Source organism: Vanessa tameamea, chromosome 28 (assembly GCF_037043105.1).
Source record: "Vanessa tameamea isolate UH-Manoa-2023 chromosome 28, ilVanTame1 primary haplotype, whole genome shotgun sequence".
Taxonomy (NCBI): domain Eukaryota; kingdom Metazoa; phylum Arthropoda; class Insecta; order Lepidoptera; family Nymphalidae; genus Vanessa; species Vanessa tameamea.
In genome coordinates, this window is record NC_087336.1 from 1,625,530 (window position 1) to 1,640,182 (window position 14,653).

At 32.2% G+C, this 14,653-nt stretch overlaps 1 protein-coding gene across 1 annotated transcript in view; it reads left to right on the forward strand.

Annotated features, from left to right (window-relative positions):
• Positions 1–5,066: 5,066 nt before the first annotated feature.
• LOC113396736 (uncharacterized) overlaps positions 5,067–14,653 on the forward strand; it is a 38,103-nt gene continuing 28,516 nt past the window's right edge. The window contains exon 1 of the mRNA XM_026634788.2: positions 5,067–5,235. The gene's annotated coding sequence lies outside the window, so the exon portion shown is untranslated. The remainder of the gene's footprint in view (positions 5,236–14,653) is intronic.

Genomic DNA, 14,653 nt, shown 5'->3' on the forward strand with positions numbered 1-14,653 from the left:
AGCTTTGATTTTAGTCTCTCGAGGGTATTTAAATTAAAAAAATAACCTAGGTCCTTCCCTGGGACTAAAACTATCTGCTCACTTAATTTCATCTAAATCAGTTCAGCGGTTTAAACCTGAAGAGAAAACAGAGTTACTTTCGTATTTATAATATTAGTAGAGATAAAAATAAAATAAATCACTAACGATATTACCTAAATAATAATATTCAATAGTGAACCGGATGTTATGAAATATCCGCCTAAGTGTGCATTAGCAGTTTATTGTGAGATGAATTATGATCGATCGATCGCAGCATCCCCTTTTAACAGTTGACTGCGTCTCGAACGCAAAGTGTATATAAAAGTTACACGCTGGATGTTTTTTTGAACGTTTCTACAATAAGCAAAGTTATTCCTTGTTTTATTTATAATTAATTTAAAAATTAAAAATGTCGAAAACGATAAAAAATTGGTAATTCTAATTGTGCTTATGTTGTTGTTTTAGCTTGTACTAAATGATAATAATCATAGTAAGTTTACGCTTACCTATAACGTCAAGTTTACGACACCGCAAAGTCAAATAATCCTTCTGGAGGAAGGATTTCTATAATAATTCCACAGATATTGCTTTGTCAATTAACAAATCTATGGTTCAAAAACAATAATAAAAAAGACACGTTCAAACAAAATTATATGCATGTCTTGTTATCGCCCGACTCATCTCGCGATTAAGGGGTTGGTTAGAATATTAGGCAAAAAAATGTTCAACCTTACTTCTTCATATTTCATCGAATTCAGTCCAGCAACAAACAGACAGACTTTCGCTTTTATAATCTAAAAAAAAGCCTCCTTGAATTAAGTATATATTCATTTTAAGTATTAAATGTATAATATACAGCCTGTATATAAGTATACCACCATATACCAACTTAACTACTAATGGTAGTTAGTTCATTAAAAAACAAATAATATTGGAAACTGTATAAATTAATCTGTAGAAACAGATTAAACTTTTTCTTTAAAAAAAAAACTTGAAATGTCAAAAAAAATACTGTTAAAAAAATAACGATTAGTAAAAAGTAGTAAAATTGTCTATGTCCTACATAATCCCATTGTCTTTGATTAAATTAGCGTCTCTAGATAGTATAAAACGAAGTCGCTTCCCGCCGTCTGTACACCGTCCTTTTAAACTACGCAGCGGATTGTAACGCGGCTTACATCAATAAACAGGGAAAAGATGAGCATTTCAACTTTCCTAGTCGTATAAAACCAGAATTTTTCTTCTTATGTTTATTCTTTAATCTAAAATTTGTATGTAGATACTTATTGGACCCGCGTGAAGCCGGACGTACGTAGCTAGTATATAACACGATGTACGCCAGAAGGTTATGTTAGAATAGATTCTATATTTATATATGACTCTGTAGTAATAATCAGTATTAACTAAACAAGACTAAAAAATTAAAAAGTGATGATTACACATAAAAAACTAGCAACACCGATTTAGATTTTAGTAATAGAAATTATGATAGCGTTGTGATATTTTAAGGAAATAAAAAAATATATATTCTTTAAACTAGCACGTGAGGTATTCCATGAATGCAATAGTTAAAATATATTATAATATATATGTATATATGTATAATTATATGAAATAATAAACAGTCGTTTTTGTAACAGCGGTCGGCCATATTTAGCCGCGAAGGCGCAAAACCGACTTAACATTTCGCGCCTCATTACTATTTCACGACGCAATATTCGATTCAATTTTCAAAGGAACACTAAAATGTTGCAAGAGCAATAAAATACGGCAAGTCGAGCGTAGTGTTGTCAGCCTTTAGTAACAAATTGGTTAATTGCTTTGTTATTTATAGTGAGAGGATGTGACGGATATCGGTGATTTGTTGTCTGTGTGACACGTGGGGATCGGTTTTTGTGTTATTCTAATTGAGAAATATTTGAAATTAATAAACATACATCTAACTACAAATTAGTCTTAAAGAAAGTAAAAATATATTTTATATAGCGGTTAAATAAATAGCGGAAATAAGCAAACATTTTTTTTTATGTTATAAGTTAGTGGTGGGCAACGAGCCGCCTGTTAGTATGTGGTCACTACCGCCCATAGACGTTGTAAAAAATATTAACCATTGCTAATGCCTGTAGTTAAGCTGGCACACTCTACAACTGTACTAAGCATTGCTGAACCTACATGCCCAATTTCAAGTTGGTAGATGTTATAGTTTCTGAGATTTCGTGATTAATCGTTGAGTGGCATTTCGCTTTTATATATGTCGAGAGATCATCACGATTATAATTAGCTTTCGCATCAGACATGGTAATACTGTCGGCTTATGAGGGTATGAAGTAACACAAACACAATAATTGTTCGTAATTTAATTTGGTTCACAATAATATTCGCAATAATTTAATCATAAGTCTTTAATTAAATAGTAAGATGTTTAGCAACAGAGGCAAACGTTCCGTCGGAGGAACGCGAGTGCATCCAACGCTTGTCGAACGAGAACTGTCCCTGTCGACTCTGCGCTGGCCCCGAAGTTATGTTAGTGCGAACTGTCACGCCATCTGCCGGCCAACTACGCACTTTGCCTCTTTAAAAGTCAAATCAGCGCCTTTTTATTATTTGCGCCGACATATATATGGATTAAATTAAATTAATATAAAGGCGCCCTTACATAGATCTCTTAGTGATCTCTTCCAGGAAACCTCTATTAATAGATCAAGGAAAGGGCAAAATCGGAAATAGTGCTCACTTTATATTTAATTTAATAAGTCATGACTTGTATTATATTGTAAAACAATATATAAAATATATTACAGTCTAATGCATCAATATATTGTAATACATTAAAAAAATGAGCGCGAATCGTCAGAGCGGGATTTAAAGGCGGGAAGACCACTAAGGAGTGAAGGCCCTAATTATATATTTTACAAATTAAATTGATAATTTTCATTCCTGTTAGACAGGTTTGTCAATAATTATGCTTTTTATTTGTACTATAATCTTGTTTCGAGTAATATGCCTTATTTTTCAATGTTTTTTTTGTCATAAGTTTTAAATTTTCTGGAATATTAAACGCAAGGAATTACCGTAAGCTGGACGGCGTAGATATAGAACGGATCTAAAAAGGTTCGCAATCAAATAAATTGTATCACTTCTTTCTCTGGCGCGTGCCCGGTAGATTTAAAGTGGGAAGGTACCTACCTTCTTGCGTGGTAAATTCATAGATCGTACCTACATATTGATGAGTAGAAAATGTAAATTGATTATTAAGCTGTAGAAGAATACGAAATTATTTTCTTGCTTTTTAGTGCATATTAATTAATTAATATGTTTTGGAATAATGTTGTTTTTTTTAAGTCGGTTTTGTTTTGTTAAAATTTTTGTTTAGGGCCTAACAGATGACAACCAACCCCAAAAACGCGAACGAAGCCGGGGGCGACAACTACTACATCATAAAAACCAGATATACAATGCATATGCAATTTCGGATCTGGATACATGACTAATATTTTACCGGTTACAGATACGGTTCCGAATAAGTACGTTATTATTTCGGATTATCCGATTGTTTCGGATAGTTTCAGTTGCGAATAAACTAGAATACATTTGATAAAATAAAAATATATTATATAAATTAAAAGGGAATGATTTGACTTTAAATGTTAGATTATTATTTCGTATTATGTATAATCAATGAAAAGAAATTGTCTTAACAATCAATTAGCTATTCTATTTAAGTATAATACTATGCACATATAAAATTATAATAACATTTTTTTTTATCTTATTCGATCAAGGGTCGGATAGATTTTTATTTCGGATATCCAATGATTTCGGTTACGATTACGAAGCTCCAAAACATCCCTGTAAAAGAACATACAAATAAATACTATATTACATACACCAAAAATACATGTTTACCTATTATTATGTATATACATATATATACATATTACATAATTAAGTTAATAGTAAAAAAATTCGGAAATTTAAAAAAAAAAAATTTTTTTTCATTGGAATGTAGTTACAATTTCACGTGTTACTTGTCAAGGAAAACCATTAACTTAACTTTAAAGTTGAAATTCTAAATACATATTACAAATTTAATATTAAGTCACTTCCGGTTCGGAATTCAGAGTCTACCCGGAAGAACAGGCCAGAAACTCATTATGACTCTTTATGTATTCTGTTTGAATATCTATACAACTCTATCTAACTGCAAGTTCTTCTATCTATATTTGTATATTCTTTTAAAGTATAGTGAACCTAATTCTTTAAAAAGATATATATATATATTTTAATTTGTTTGATGTCAATGAAAAATAGTCTGAAGAATTTTATCATTCATTCTTATTCCTTGACAAGTTTATTTTCTCGTGTTTACAATGTAGGCATTACATCAAAATCACATTTATAATAATTTAAAAAAACCGTTAATATTACTCCATTTAAGTTTAAATCTAATAAATTATATCTTATAGTATTTAAAGAATAATGGTAACGAAAAATGTTCCAGAATCCCTATTATACGTTATTGGTTACTTACACTGGGAGATTATTTTTTGAAATAAGTGATTAAAGAATTAATTGTTGTATTACTGAACGTGACAATAGTAATAACAATAAAAATGAAGAAAATGTTTTTTGTCTAAAATATTTTGTGTCATTTATGTCAATCAATATTTCTTGTCAAATTGTATAGATGGTATTACTAGTGTTTTAAATCGTGCTGATGTTTTGTACAATTTATTTACACATTAATATTTTATGCGAGTCAATAAAGTGAGTTATTCAAGATCATGAAAGTTTAATTCATCTAGTGAAGTCGAAGGTATGGTTTCATCGAGGAAAGTCACTAAATGTCAAATAATCATTCAATATAAAAGTATTCATTATATATTAATTAGTAATGTTTAAATTGTAGGAATTTTTATTTAAATTACATTCCAAAAATGTATTGACCCTTAAGACCAGTAGCGCCACCTAGTATCGAGTAGACATAATTATTTTCTAAAAATAAAACACAATCTTGTCTATGATACTTGGCACGGCCACTTGAGTGAAGTTCAACTTTGACAGTTCCAATGTAACAGTGGTCATCTTATTTTTTTATATCTCCTTGCATTTTTATACAAAATATTAGTAATTCGTAAAGTGGTATTACGTGAACAAGATGAAAATACGATCCCACGCACTTCGAGAACGGTGGAATGCGGCGCGCTAGCAACGGTGAGTTGTTCCACCATCGTATTAATCGTTGAATGTCCTTATTTTTAACTGATTAAAAAAAAATGTACTCAATTGGCTGTTAACCTTTTAACTAAAGGCGAGAGACGCGTAATTTGACGCTATGCCGTGTATAATTTTATTACGAATCGTCTTGTCGCCGATTACATTTGTCTAATACTAACCGGGTCTGAATATTTTCGGCTTTTCATAGATATAAACCAAACTTTAATCGTTTACTTATCGTTCGTAATTGTTTCGTTATCTCAATTAGTACAAAATTTATATTTAAACCTTTGATTGGCTCTAAACTGTATGATAAAATGCCTTAACTGACATTGCAGTTATCTTTAAAAAAAAATAGATTACCGCGATTTTTATTTTGGTGCTAAGTTTTCTGGTTACGGTTCACGAAATAAGTTCCTTGGTGATAAATCGGATGGACTAAATAATCAGGTTAGTTTTATTTTTAATGTTGTCGTTTTTTTTTTCTTTTATCTATAAACAAAAGACATTCCATTTCCATCAGAAACTTTTATCTGATAATGTTAGAAATTTCCTCACTTTCGCCACTGTTAATCTTATTTTGCATAACAAATTATTCAATGTAAATAACATTAAATATTTATTTTATTGAAATGTTATTTTTTTATTAATAAATATAATTATATTTATATAACTTGTTAATCTTAATCTATTAACAAATGCTGTGGCATAATAAATTATATAATTTTGATAATAGTTGTCTCTTAATGTAATACTTATTTAACTAAAGATAAAAAAAATAATTATCTGTTAAAAAAAAATTCTTAATTGATATAAAGTTATCTTTGTTACAATATTAGTTTAATTATAATTTTTTTTTTTTTATTAAAAAATAAAGCATTTGTTAAAAGACTTTATTGGAAAGAGTAAAATATTATATATAATTATATTATTATTTATAATTAATATTTTGTACGCTTATAAGTGATTACATATATACACAGGAACATTTTATTTTTCTAAGTAATTCTACATTAAATTCTATTTTTGATTTTTTTTTTTTTTTCTATCAGAGAAGATGCAAAGAATTAAGTTTTGTAATTGTCATTTGTATCGTATACAGCCATTAATTTTAGAAATACATTTCTCTATCATCACCAATAATGATATCTTAGTAAGTTTTATAATAAAAGGTGTAAAAAAAATTTATTTAACTTATATATTTACAGCCATAAATTATAAAACTAACATAGAATTTATAAAACATTACACTATTCCACGTGACTAATGAGTTCCATTTCCTTTTTTAAATTTAGAATAAAATGTCAACAGATCTAAAAAAACAAATGTGAAAGTATCTATTAATCCGTTCACAGAAACGAGATTTTTTTTATCTATCCAAATATTTGACAGATAATCAATGACATTCTCGTTAATGATGTATTTTTATCTATTAATGTTTGGTTAGAGTTGATTTAACATATCCTGAGTTTTATAGGACCCGTTTTATAATGGTTTTTCAAAGTTAATAAATATATATTAAACAAAATGTACCTGTGTGATAATTATTGTTTTTGCATATATATTTTTTTTGTGCTATTATAAATTAAATATTTGAATTTAGAATGTGTTCCTATGTGGAAAAACGGCTATTATTATTATTATACAATAGTTTGCAACATGGCGCCTAATGTTATGTCAGTCTAGTCTTGCAAACAATATCAATATACTTAAATAGAGAAATAATTTAATTTTTTAAAAAGATGAAAAGTTAAATTCAAATTTGTCCCAGCAGTTTTGCTTCAATCACGCCACAAGAAGTATCGCTTCTTAAATAGTAATAAGTGGAGTAGAAATGTACACATATGCTAAAATGTAATACGACCTTGAAATTTAACTTATTCGCGCCGCAAGAAGATTCGCTTCTAAAACAGATATGCTTTAAATGTCGCATCATGAGCCTTATTGTAATTCATACAGAAAATATATGCGACCATTTGCCTGATAGAGATCTCTATAACCGATAAGGTTGTCTGCACACGCTTTAACATATTTCTATGAGGCTGTGTACACACAGTTGTAACTTCTTTTGACGATTCAATTATTTGTACGCAATAAAAAAAAAGTCAGTGTAGGATGTTTTAGCTTTTGAATCTCTAATTAAAAGTGTATCATTTTTATGATTTCTGTAAAAAATGTGGTCGTAACTAGACACTCAGGTACGAAACATCGAAAACAATTATTATTGTAACATAAACGATTTTATAATTAAATTTCTTAGATTGGTTGATTGATGTTGATAATTACTCATAAAAATATATATTACAATTCAACTTGAGCACTAATATAATTTAAACATTTTTATTTTTAACTTCGTCATGCACAATTGCGGTTTTAAATATTTTATTCTGACTATTAATAGACAGGTGTTACACAGTTCAATTCCACTAACAAATCTAACCTCAACTTAAAAATACCCAATAAATAAATTTATAAAATAGAAAAAATACATAGATCGGTACTAAAATAAAAATATTTCTTTATTGTTATAACAATATAAAACTATGTTGTATATAATATACGAGGTATGCAGAAGGGGGTTCTTCGGTAATAGAGCGTATGCCGTGACGGCATACGAGACTCGCCATTACGATTCACAACAATAATTCTATCATCCAAAATCTAAATTTTTGTTTGAGTACAGGAACTTATTAGAATTTTGAAAGTTTGTATAAAATATGATCCTGGTCTGGTTGTTTCCCCTTCCAGGATCTACGACCTGTGCCTGGGCAATACACAGATATTTTAATTTAATACAATTAAATTCATAGACACTTTTGATAGAGATAGCTAAATGTTTGTGAAATTAGTGTAATTTTGAGACTATCTGAACTAGAATCGACATAATTAAAACGTTCAAAATATCGCAATAAAATATATATTAATATATACGGTTATAGTATAACGTATTAATTAAAATATATGTATATTTTGTTTTAATTATATTCGCTTTGATGGTCCGAAGTGATCCAGTTTGAACGCGTTAATCTTGACTGAATATTGGGCTGATATTTGCTTATTTCGTATTACTTAGGATTTACCCGCGCGAAATTTTTATAACACAAACTTCGTTTTATTTCCCTTTGGGTTTCTTAAAACCCTTTAAGGAACCTGCTTGTCAAATCTCAAGTTTGTACGTGTTATAGTTGCTGAGATTTCGCGATTAATCAGTGATTGATATTATATTGTGAACATTAACAAAAGTAGACGAGAAAACCCGCTGAGTTTCTTTCTCCGGTTCAGGTCAAGGTAATATCCTTTCCGATCTAGATTTAGTATTTACTTTGACTTCCAATAAGTAAGTTTAATGCATGTCTCTAAATAGTATAAAACGAAGTCGCTTCCCGCCGTCTGTACGGTTAGATCTTTTCAACTACGCAACGGATTTTAATGCGGTTTTTATCAATGAACAGAGCGATTCGAGGGGAAGGTTTACATGTATAGTAGGGAAAAGCCGTGAATTTCAACTTTCCTAGCCGGTAAAAGAAATAGTTTTTATTTATTTTTTAAATATTTTCTTCAATCTTATACTTGTATATTTTATATATTTGTATAAGCCCGTGTGAAGCGGGATCGGGCAGCTATTATTGAATAAAGACATTTGAATATATTGTATATCGCACGCCTGGTGCGAGACCATCACTTTTGCAAAAATTTAAAAGTAGTTAAAAGTAGAATAAGTTAATTGCGTAATAAGTGTCCTGAAGTAACTCTTTACTTGGTGCAATAACCTTACTTTCGTAGTGCACATAGTTTCCGTAAGATGGCGTGAGTGTCATCACGGTTTTGGCGCGAATCACGCGACGCGTGGAGAATGTCCATGTTTTAAATGCTTCTCCTGAAAAATTGCATTTTCACAAAAGTGACGGTCTCGCACCGGGGGTGCGAATTATATATAGCCTATTTCAATGGAAGTAGGAAAAAAATATAATCAAACCTTAGATTTACGTATTTCATCCCATTTGCTAATACATAGCTCAGGTTTGTTGTACACCACTAAGAGTTTATGATTATTATTATATATATTTATAACACAACACTATTACACTTAACAACTTATTTTCACTTCAATTTTCTTCCAAAATTTCGATAATAGTTTCGTTGACGTTCAAAACGCCATATTTTCGTAGATCCATAGTGAATATCATAGATTAATCAAGCTCTCGACCAATGATATCGCGTCAATTTGCTGTCAGGTGTTGTTTATTTGACTTTTTTCCTGTTACGGTTGGAATAGTGTACAGATCTCTCCGGTGAAGTTGGAAGTACATATTTAAAGCTAAACGACATTTATAGGCTGTTCATTTTTAAAGTTATACATATTATGGTGCGTTTAAAAAAAAAACATGATAGTTAATTTTTGTAAGGCGCGTGCGCAAGTTGCCCGCTAAACCGTAAATTAAGTATCGTCGCTCGAAATACGTATTATATTTTATTACAAATTTAAATTATGAATGTTAAAATGAGGATCGCCTCCCGGCTATTTGTTTTCATATTTTATATATGTAAATGATACAGTTGAAAAAAAAAGATCCGCTGAGTTTATTTCAATGAGTGTGATTCTTCTTTATTGAATAAAGGAATTTGAGTTTGAGTTTTTGAGTCACTGTTTTAGTAGTAGTGATGAAAAAGGAAGGTTTACGTTTATCATAATAATTACTATTATTTTTTTTTATATTTATATATATATATATATATATATACAATTAATGCAGTATCAATTATCTATGTCTTGGTGGAAAAGAGAAGATAGGGTGGTAGTTACCCGGACATGCCTATCAAAATCAAAATGTACTCTATTCAAGTAGGGTTTTATAAGCACTTTTGATTCGACATTTTATATAACTGTATTGAAAACCGGTTCGGAATGTAGATTCCACCGGAACCGCTAAGAAAATCAGTAGTTACTATTATCCTAAATTTGAAATATGTTATGTTATTTAAGTACTTATTTTAGTTTTGTATCCTGCCTGAAAGTCAACAAGTATTAGCTCCAGATTTTTCTTATCATCTATACAATCTTGTGTTGAATAAAATGCCTTATTTGATAATGTTTTTTATTAACAAACGATTTGTATATATCGCAGGGAAGCAGCTTGACTATCCATCCAACGAAACGCCTAAACCCCCTCCCACTCTCCTGCACCCCATTACTAAACCGCAACCATATAAATATTTTTATTTACACGAGAGTCTCTATTCTATGAATGGAAGATGTGTTAGCCGATGTCGTTCGGAAGGCTGGTTGAACGACGGCCATAAGTAAAGTGTCTAGGCTGTCGAATAAGTGGCTAATTTAACCAGTTGACTGCGTCATATATATGAATCGGCAAAGTTAGCACGGAGCTCTTATAACCTTCCTTAAGGATGGATTTGTAATACAATGTTTTTTTTTCAATCAAATTTGTCCGTCCCAGAGATTGGTGCGTTTAAACTAAAAAACGATAAATATTTTTCTTGCTTATTACATTTGAATAGTTGTATGTTGAAATTAACGTAGTCGTTCGAAATTTGATTCGTAGATCGTTGATACAGTATTAAAATGTGATAGCCTTTTATATGTGAGATGTGGGCTTTGTTTAGGCATTTATTGTAACTCTTTTTTTTAAACATATATTCATATGTTTTGATTTTTCAAATAGACGTTTGATATTATTATAAATTAACATACGAGTTTTATTTGATTAAAATATTTTTTTGTATTACAAATGTTGCGAGGAGCAACGGTACAGTAAAGATTATATTCTAGTACAATTCATTCTATTGGTTAACGCGGCGTAAGGCAGGATAACTCTACGTCGGCATTTTTCGGCGTCTTCAATAATTATTGTTATAGTTACACATAACCATAATGATTTAAACGCCTAAACCTTTTTCATGTATCATTCTGACCATTGGTGAAAATGGTTTGAAAATTCCTTCGGGTGTTATTCGTTCAGACAAAGACGTGAGGGGAGCGTTGCATTGTTTTGTTATCTGCATTGATGATGTTAACATCCTCACAGATTTCACGGTGATTTTAAAAATGGAATATCAAACTACACGGGAGATTTTATTGGGTTAAAGTGAGGATTCTAAACGTGAACTCGCTACTTCCTCCTTATGGATGGAACAGCATTCCGATACGACTGTATAGAATTCAGATGTAAGTTTTATAGGCTGTAAACCAGTAGTTCCCAAACTTATTTTTCTCGTGGACCACCTATTGGCATGTGTCTGTAACCACAGTTTGAGAGAAACACTAAAATATGAACTAAATTTAAATTTGTTTAATATTGGTGCTTTTAATTCTATCCTTAGTAACCCTACGAGTATTTCAGCAATTAAAATCTATGTTAGTTATTCTCTCAAACTGATGACAAAAAAAAAAATCAAGTATTTATAGTCGTAATCAAGTTCATGTCTGAACAAGCATTAAGCAATGTCGGGCGGATAGCGCTTTGCAAGTCTGTACACGAAATTGTACGTAATATCGAATACGCAAGTTTGTACAAGTAACAGTCGCTTGCCTTATTAAAATATTATCTGCTTAGTTAGGTCCTTAAAACAATGTAGGTAGGCCCTTATAAAAGCTATGCTTACATTTTTGCTCTTTACTATCAAAAACAGATAAATTTTCGTGGACCCCCATTAACATCTTATGGACCCCCATTTTTTATTCACGCCTACGTAGACCCCCAGCAGGTCTCCCGTGGACCCCTGGGAACGTTAGGTTTTGAACCAATTGTGATGATTATTTTTACGTTGGATGAGGTGAGTTCTCATGTGATCTCATCCTAATTTCATTGCTATTATTAATCTTTTTTATTTAAAGCGTAAAGTCAAACAAGTTTTTTTTTTATGATCGCGGCGGACTACATATTTGGCCATCTAATGGTAAGTGGTCACCATCGCACATAGACTATGTCGCTGTAAGAAATATTAACCATTCCTTCAATCGCCAATGCGCCACCAATCTTGGGAAGTGCGATGTTGTGTCCCTTGTGCCTGTACACTGGGTCACTCACCCTTCAAACCGGAACAACAATACCGAGTACTGCTGTTTGTCGGTAGAATATCTGATGAGTTGGAGATACCTAACAAGACCGGCTTGCACAAAGCTCTACCATTAACATGTTTATCATTTTTAATTGGTATACTAGAGAAATAAATTTATTACCAGTTCTTCTCAGTAGAATTTACATTCCGAATCAGTCGTAGCTTCATTTTAATGTCTTGTAAATTTAAGATTCAAAAGTGCTCGTAACAAACTATTTAAATAATGTATTCTTTTGGACTAAACAATAATTTCTTTTAACCGTACTGTACAAAAGTATTTAAATTCAATAGACACCAATGAATCGTTACAAGACATCAAATTATATTCTATTGAAACTATAAGATTAATTTGTTAATAATGATTGAACCAAATAAAATTTCAATAAAAAGCATACTTGAATTAGGTTAAATTTTCAATCATGAACTTCACGCAGACTAGAAATAGTTGTTTTTTTTTTTTGTAATTACCATATAATAATTCGCTCATCCATTCATTCATTAAAAATCTTTACAGAAAATACCTTCCATAAATAATTACGTTCATCATAAAACTAATGAGGTTATAACACGTGCAAACTACAAATATTTAGCACTAAACTCGATCTGGCTTTAAACTTTAAATGGAGCGCTATATATATATATTTTTTATTAAAACAAGTTCAAATGCAAATTTTACGAATGCTGATCTAAACCTGATTTTTAAATGTTAAAACTAAGGCCATCCTGTTTTCGTGGCAGCAAAAAAATCTTATCTCCTTCGTAAAATAGATGTTTGGTCCAAGTGCTGCTTTCTATGACCTTCAATGAAAAATTACCGGTGGTTTATTGATAAGAGATAATGAAAACTTATAAATAAAATGCTATTAAATCAAATCAATATATATTTTATTCGAGTAGGCTTTTAAAAGCACTTTAGTATAGTCATTTTACATAATTTAATTTTTTATTTATTTTATGTTCATTTTACATTAGCAGCCTGTAAATTTCCCACTGCTAGGCTAAGGCCTCCTCTCCCTTTGAAGAGAAGGTATGGAGCATATTCCACCACGCTGCTTCAATGCGGGTTGGTGGAATGCACATGTGACAGAATTTTGTTGAAATTAGAAACATGCAGGTTTCCTCACGATGTTTTCCTTCACCGCCGAGCACGAGATGAATTATAAACACAAATTAAGCACATGAAAATTCAGTGGTGCTTGCCTGGGCTTGATCGCGAAATCATCGGTTAAGATGCACGCGTTCTAACCACTGGGCCATCTCGGCTCTGATACAGATAACATTTCTCTGAAATTTAACGTACACATAGTTACCTGGGAGAGAAGAGTGGACCAGTCTTCTCTCCAAACCATCATGGAGAAGGAGGATACAAGAACACCGTTCCTCGCATTCGCCAGAAAAGCCGTCCAATTAGCTGCAAAAAGAATAATTCGTCTGCTGTACCATCTTTAACCCTCCCACCACAAAGCATACAACACAAAACTCAAAATACAAACCCGATGGCGATTTCCCAGCAAAGCCAGACCCGGGCCACCGGTAACACCCTTAGGCAAAAACTACAGGCTCTCCTACGTACTCTATGGGGATTGCTCGTAAAGAGAGAACAGCCCATCACAGCCAACCAGCCCACTCAATACACCGCGTTCACGGAGCTGTTGCAAAACGTGGGTGAACGTGGTACACCGGACATCAAAATCAAAGGTGTGGCTCTCTTTATGAGTGGAGATACTGAGAGGGTGGGCATTGGATTCTGTTGCCCGGAGGGCTCAGATCGCTTGACTGTGTCTCCTGGAATAGCCTTACTCATTAAAGGGAGTACTTCCAAAGTTAGCATCAAGCGGACCACCATCGACGTGCTAACAACGCAAATGCCGGGTGCTTTGACCTGTCGACTGATGCGACTACGAAACAAAGTGGTCGCATTCTTCGAACGGGAAGAGGAAGCCCCCTTTGCAATGGCGTGCGCAATGCTCTCGAAGATGGTCGAGGAGGACCACGGAGGGAACCCAAGTACGATAAGTGTGGATGCCATGAGGGTCGGCTTTGAAACAGGTGACATTGCTGTCCGCTTTGGCTGCCTGTTAGCCTCGAAAAAACATGAGGTTATCGCATATGAGGACAGGGGGGAAGACCTGAGTTTCCTGAAACCCGAGGTCCCAACAACATTCCCCACTGCAAAGCTGGCCACCGTCGAGTCCCAATTAAGAGGATCTCAGCGATTGCAGCTAAAAATAGCGGCGCAGAGAACGGCCCAGGCCCCGAAGTGCCGTCGAGACAGACGGCCGAGCCCTGGACCTGCAGTGACGGCGGTGGCATGTTTAATCCGCGATTTGGTATCTCC